The sequence below is a fragment of the Dermacentor andersoni genome, chromosome 2 (genome assembly GCF_023375885.2).
Source record: "Dermacentor andersoni chromosome 2, qqDerAnde1_hic_scaffold, whole genome shotgun sequence".
NCBI classification, from domain to species: Eukaryota; Metazoa; Arthropoda; class Arachnida; order Ixodida; family Ixodidae; genus Dermacentor; species Dermacentor andersoni.
The window spans coordinates 250,749,198-250,756,427 of NC_092815.1; the positions used below are offsets into that span (position 1 = coordinate 250,749,198).

Genomic DNA, 7,230 nt, shown 5'->3' on the forward strand with positions numbered 1-7,230 from the left:
TCGGAACTGCCTTGGAGAGGTACTTTGGTACATTTGGAAGTATCGTCGGTAGGGCGCCCGGCAGAAGAAGTGGCTTGCTTCGGTCCAAGAGCACTGTTTGGCCGTCAATTGAGTGTTCAAAGTGTCGTGAGATGAACTGCTGATCGAAATGCAGCTCACAGACGGCTGCGTTGCGTTCAAGCGGCTTGTCTGCTCTCGGTATATTCCTTTGCCACTTCTGAAACACGGCGTCTTCCTTCGGGACTCCGAACAATGAAAACTTGTTCTTGCATGACTTGTAACCAGTCGTGCATCCGGGCACAAAACAATGGCTTTAATGGCGGCTCATTGTGCGCCATTCGCACAAATGTTGACGAAAATCTTAGCAAGCAGACTAAAAAAACTGCGACAACACGTGTAGGAAACTCGCAGTCATCCGCTGTAAAAGCGCTCAACTTGACGTGGATGGATGGATGAATGAGGCTCAACACTTTCAATCGGGCGGCGGCGGCACGTACCACCTAGCCTTGAATGGTACTATATGCATGCACACCTATGTATTTACTCCTTTACATTTGCGTTGATATTAGCCACCAGTCAGATAGCCTCAGTTTAGTTATTTTTACCTGTTCAGTCTATTTTCCTTTCACTGTCCTTAAAACCCAAAGCTTTGAATAGTTCCTCGTTACGTTGAACTGCAGGGTGAAGTTTTTTACAAGCAAGTATCAGGTGTTCCGGCGTTTCCTCCTCTTCTCCACACGCCCCGCACAACAAGTCTATCTCCTGGTATCAGGCTCGGTGCGTTTTAGTCCGCAGTACACCTGTCCTGGCCTCAAACAACAATGAGCTTCCCATAGAGTTATCGTAAATATTTTCTTTGGCTATTTCTTGCTTAAACGTTCTGTATGTCTCTAATGCTGATTTGGTCTGCATCTCTGTTTTCCACATACCCCTCACTGTCTCCTTAACCTTTTTCTTGACCGATGATTCCTTAGCTGTCCCCCAACTGCGGCCCAACTATTTGCTTGACAATTTTCTAGTTCGTTTCTTCCACCTTGTGTCAACATTCCTCGTGCATAAGTAACTGCACGACCACATTTCCCCCATTTTTCTCATCATTATCATCATCATCAGCCTGGTTACGCCCACTGCAGGGCAAAGGCCTCTCCCATCCTTCTCCAACTACCGCGGTCATGTACTAATTGTGGCCATGCTGTCTCTGCAAACTTCTTAATCTCATCCGCCCACCTAACTTTCTGCCGCCCTCTGCTACGCTTCCCTTACCCTTGGAATCCAGTCCGTAACCCTTAATGACCATCGGTTATCATCCCTCCTCATTACATGTCCTGCCCATGCCCATTTCTTTATCTTGATTTCCACTAAGATATCATTAATTCGCGTTTCTTCCCTCACTCAATCTGCTCTTTTCTTATCCCTTAAGGTTACGCCTATCCTTCTTCTTTCCATAGCTCGTTGCATAGTCCTCAATTTAAGTAGAACCCTTTTCGTAAGCCTCCAGGTTTCTGCCCCGTACGTGAGTACTGGTAAGACACAGCTGTTATATACTTTTCTCTTGAGGCATAATGGCAACCTGCTGTTCATGATCTGAGAATGCCTGCCAAACGCACCCCAGCCCATTCTTATTCTTCTGATTATTTCACTCTCATGATCCGGACCCGCAGTCACTACCTGCCCTAAGTAGATGTATTCCCTTACCACTTCCAGTGCCTCACTACCTGTCATAAACTGCTGTTCTCTTCCAAGACCGTTAAACATTACTTTAGTTTTCTGCAGATTAATTTTTAGACCCACCCTTCGGCTTTGCCTGTCTAGGTGAGTGAGCATGCATTGCAGTTGGTACCCTGAGTTACTAAGCAAGGCAATACCATCAGCGAATCGCAAGTTACTAAGGTATTCTCCATTAACTCTTACCCCTAATTCTTCCCAATCCAGGTCTCTGAATACCTCCTGTAAACACGCTGTGAATAGCATTGGAGAGATCGTATCTCCCTGCCTGACGCCTTTCTTTATTGGGATTTTGTTGCTTTCTTTATGGAGGACTACGGTGGCTGTGGAGGCGCTATAGATATCTTTCAGTATTTTTACATACGGCTCATCTACACCCCGATTCCGCAATGCCTCCATGACTGCTGAGGTTTCGACTGAATCAAACGCTTTCCCGTAATCAATGAAAGCTATATATAAGGGTTGGTTATATTCCGCCCATTTCTCTATCACCTGATTGATAGTGTTAATATGGTCTATTGTTGAGTAGCCTTTACGGAATCCTGCCTGGTCCTTTGGTTGACGGAAGTCTAAGGTGTTCCTGATTCTATCTGCAATTACCTTAGTAAATACTTTGTAGACAACGGACAGTATGCTGATCGGTCTATAATTTTTCAAGTCTTTGGCGTCCCCTTTCTAATGGGTTAGGATTATGTTCGCGTTTTTCCAAAATTCCGGTACGCTCGAAGTCATGAGGCATTGCGTATACAGGGTGGCCAGTTTTTCTAGAACAATCTGCCCACCATCCTTCAACAAATCTGCTGTTACCTGATCCTCCCCAGCTCCTTTCCCCCTTTGCATAGCTCCCAAGGCTTTCTTTACTTCTTCCGGCGTTACTTGTGCGATTTCAAATTCCTCTAGACATTTTTCTCAATTACTCCTCAAATGCTATCTTGCTACTAGCCTCTCTGCCCTCGAAAGAAGACCATCCCAGATCCCCCTGCACCCAAAGATTTGGTGTCTTGCCATGTGCTCCCAGAGCGAGCCTACCCACGCCAAGTTGCCTAGTTTCCAACTGTGCCCGGGTCTCTGCTCTCATACATAAAACTGCATTGGTAAAAGTCAGGCCCGGAACCATTACGCCCTTCCATGTCCCTCGTACTACCTCGTACTTATTGTAATTCCAATGTGCCCTACTCTTCACAATCGCTGCACTTCTGTTACCTTTAGTCGTTACATATTTTTCGTACTCTGTCAGATACTCAATTCCATTATTTATCCACATCCCAAGATACTTGTACTTATCGACTATCTCAAGCGTGGCCTCCTGTAACTTATGCTCGCAGAAAATGTTATCATTAAAAATCATGACTGCTGGTTTTTCTTTGCTAAACTTCAAGCCTAATCTGCCTCATTCTGCACCACATGTGTCCATCAATCCCTGCAGATCTTCTGTATTGTCAGCCATTAATACAATATCATCCGCATACATCAGTCCTGGTAATGACTCTTCAATCAATTTTCCTTGTTTGAACAATGATAGGTTGAAGCCGAGTCCGCTTTGCTGTATTTTGGCCTCTAATCCTTGTGGGTACAGCATAAACAACAGAGGTGACAATGTACACCCCTGCCTAAGCCCCCGCCGAATCATTACAGGCTCCGAAACCTGCTTTTCCCTTTGTATAATCACCCGGTTACATTTATAGATATCTTAAGAAATTGGTTACTCCATCTTGCGCTCCTAAAGTTTCCAGAATGCCCCACAAGCCCTCATGAAGTGCACTGTCATAGGCTCCCTTGATATCCAAAAAGGCCAGCCATAGGGGTCTGTGTTCCTTTTCAGCTATTTCAATGCACTATGTCAGTGAGAACAGATTGTCTTCTAGCCTCCTATGCTTCCGGAACCCATTTTGTAGCTCTCCAAGCACCCCCTCGTTCTCTGTCCGTGCCTGCAGTCTGTCCGTTAAAATCTGCATAACCACCCTGTAAACCACTGACGTCACTGTTATAGGCCGGTAGTTATTTATCTCAGCTTTGTCCCTCTTTACCTTATATATCATTATCATCCTACTTCGCCTCCATTCGTCAGGTACTTTACCTATATGCTCCATTGACATCTCTCCTTCTAACCGAGTACCTTGAGTTACTATATACCTCTGCTCTAGGCTTGTCCTATTATTCAAGGAGTTCAGATGTTGCCAGAATTTCCTAGATGCTTGTTTATCTTTTTTATCGCTTACTTCTGACAGCCATTGGGACCCTTTTGTCTTAATTTTCTCGTTGATCAAATAGGATGATTCCCATCTGCATTTTATGTAGTTTTCCCATTTTCTCCCTACTTCTGCTTAACGTTCTTCCTTACTTTTGGAGTACCTGTGTTCCCTGGGGGCTTCCAGACGTTTCTTTATGGCCTTCTTATCCTCTTCATCCCACCAACTATTGCGTTTTCATATCCCTTGCCATGTTTTCCTGACTCGTACCTTACCTAGCTCAACCTCAAATAGTCTCATTAACTTTCGGTAAGTCCCGTCAGTTTCAGTACCCTCTAATATTTCCTCTTCGATTTGCTTGGCAGCTATTTCCAGTTGCTCTTCTCAGTAAAAAATCCCACCTGGCTGTTCCTCGCGTATCGTTCGTGCTTTAGTTTTCCTCTTAAAACTTACCTTGATACGTTTGTGGTCGCTACCTATACTTCTGGAGCCCTGTTTATCTATAATCATGGCTCCTAATCTATCGTACATCCTATGTGACACTAACGCATAATCTATTGTCGAGTGTCGACCCCCTACCTCCCATGTTCTGATTCCGTCACACTTCTCAATAGAGTTACAGATAACTAAGTTATGCCTCTGACACATATCCAGCAGCACGTTACCTGTGGAGTCTGTGTACCCATCCGTATCTTCAACATGCGCATTCATGTCTCCTAAAACAATTATCTCACATCCTTTTCCTAGCTCATTGATGTCCGCTGCTATACAGTCCAACATTTTTTTTTGCCTCTTTAGCATTTCATCCTGTCCAAAGGTATACAAAGCCTAGAAGTGTTTTCGACCCCGCTACTTTTCCGTTCTGCCATAAATGCTTCTTGCATCCCTGTTTGACCCTGTGCCAATTTGTATTTTAATAAAATGAGTGCTCCAATTCCACCGCCCTTTCTGCTACTCTGCACTCTGTTGCAGTATTCCCATGCATAATCAGGGTTACAGGGGGGTTGTTCCATGTCCCTATGATGTGTCTCTGCAAAGCCATAAACCATTAAGTTCTCCTGCCTTAGTTGCTCTTCGATTTCCTCCCATTTTAGCCTATTTCTGCCACCTTGCATGTTACTAAACCCTATGTCTGACCCAATTTGTCTCTAGTGCTTACTTCTGTTGCCTCTCCTACAGTACCGATGCTTCCTTGTTTGTAGCTCCTGCCTCGAATCGTCCACGCCTACACTGGTTCCTTCAGGGCTCTGGTTCTGCCTAGAAAAGCCTGGCCACCCATCCTGACCCCTATCCTTTTGCCAGTGGCACCACTGTAGTGAATGCCATCCTGCGCAAAAGGCCGGGAGCCGGCTGCGTACACGTCCCTGTTGACCTCCATCACGCTGTACCCGAGTCGTCGGCTCAGACTCCTAATGACCCGATAGGCCTCAACCACCCTCCTTTCTATCCAATCAATCTGGCCATGGACCTCTGGGATAGTGCATATGGTCAAATGCACCCTCCTGGAGGCCTCTCTAAGCTTACGCATCCCAGTCTCAATGTGCGTCTCAAGGTCCTTCTCCCCTTAAGCACTTCATCAAGCCCAGCATGCATAATTATCAAACTGTCGCAATCTGTGCTGTCGTCTACCACTTGCCGCGCCTTGGTCGTCGCTTGCCCGCTTGCGCCTCCACCTGCACTCGCCCGTCCGCCTTCTTCAGCCCCACGTTGGAGTCCCCTATCACCAGGACCCTTCTGCGTGCGAACCATTCGCCGCCAGCCTGTGTCCGCTGTCCCTCTCTTCGCGCTCGCTGGCGTCCCTGTGGCTGCAGCGTCGCCTCACTCGGGGCGTGTTGCGCTGCTTCGTTATAACTAAGCCGATTCACCGGCGGCGACCTAACGACCGCTTGCTCAGCATCCCTGCCTCCCACTTTGCCTGTAGGGTCTACCCTACCTTCTGAGTTTTTGCCACCAGCTTGATGTCCCGACCCATCACTCTCCGCTGCCCGCGTCTCAAGCGCATGGAGCCGCCTTTCCAGTTCGGCGCTCCTTTCCCTGTCTTCCCCAAGCTCGGCCACGGTCCTTACAAATTACACGGCCTGGGCCGTCTCCGCCTTGACCAAATTGTCGACTTTCGCCTGCAGTGCTCTACCCGTTTCTCCTGCTCCTACCTCAGGTCGGCTTTAAGCTCTTCTAACTTAGCCGCCCAAGTCCCTGCCAGCTTTTGGACGGCTTCCCTGACACCCTCGCACGACCTGCACGTGAAGCTAGACCTCTCCGCGTCTGCTAAACTCTGGAATTTAGTCTCGCCGAGGAAGCACCAGCGCAGGCACTCGTCGCACTGCACTTGCTCCCCGTCCCCCGCTGCCTTCACGTCCTTCGGTTTCATCGCTAGGCCTTCGCCCCTAGACCCAACGAGCAATTTCGGCAAATCACTCGAGCAAAGCCGACCTCGAACGCTATCCCAAACAAAAATTTAAAAATTCGCACTCCCTACCCAATGTAAGAATCCGAAGAGCTAGCTGAAAGAATTAAATAAGCCTATCAAATACGTCAAATATGAATGGATGGATGGATGGATGGATGGATGGATGGATGGATGGATGGATGGATGGATGGATGGATGGATGTATGGATGGATGGATGGATGGATGGATGGATGGATGGATGGATGGATGGATGGATGGATGGATGGATGGATGGATGGATGGATGGATGGATGGATGGATGGATGGATGGATGGATGGATGGACGGATGGATGGATGGATGGACGGACGGACGGACGGACGGACGGACGGACGGACGGATGGACGGATGGACGGATGGATGGATGGATGTTATGTACGTCTCCGTCCTTTGTCGTTTCCCTCCTTTTCTTCCACCAATCCTCCAATCACCTCTTACTAATGTCTATTGCGGACATGTTTGCTTTACCACTGCTCCCGCTGAACCCAAGGGCTTCAAGGAGGCCAGTGGTGCCTAAATCGACCGCTGAGTAGACGTCTTCACATTCTAATAAAATATGCTCCGTCGTTTCCCTAGCTTTACCGCAGCAAGCACATGCTTCTTCTTCCGTCTTATATCTCGCTTTATAGGTGCGGGTTCTAAGGCATCCCGATCTCGCTTCGAAAAGTAATCAGCTTCCCTTTGAGTTATAAATTGTTTCTTTCCTGATTTCGTTTTTACCTCTTATGTAGTTACTCGTGGCAGGTTTCTTTTCCATTGCCGCCACCCATGAGATAATTCTGCCTCTCTGACTTACCGCTAGACCGTCTTTGTTGCTGTGTTGCCCACCCTACAGGCTGCATACTTACTGGTAAGCTTCCTAGTTCTTTT

At 47.3% G+C, this 7,230-nt stretch overlaps 1 pseudogene; it reads right to left on the reverse strand.

The window, feature by feature from the left end:
• Nucleotides 1–548: 548 nt before the first annotated feature.
• LOC126539701 (uncharacterized) lies at nucleotides 549–3,103 on the reverse strand (annotated as a pseudogene).
• Between the last annotated feature and the right edge of the window lie 4,127 nt (nucleotides 3,104–7,230).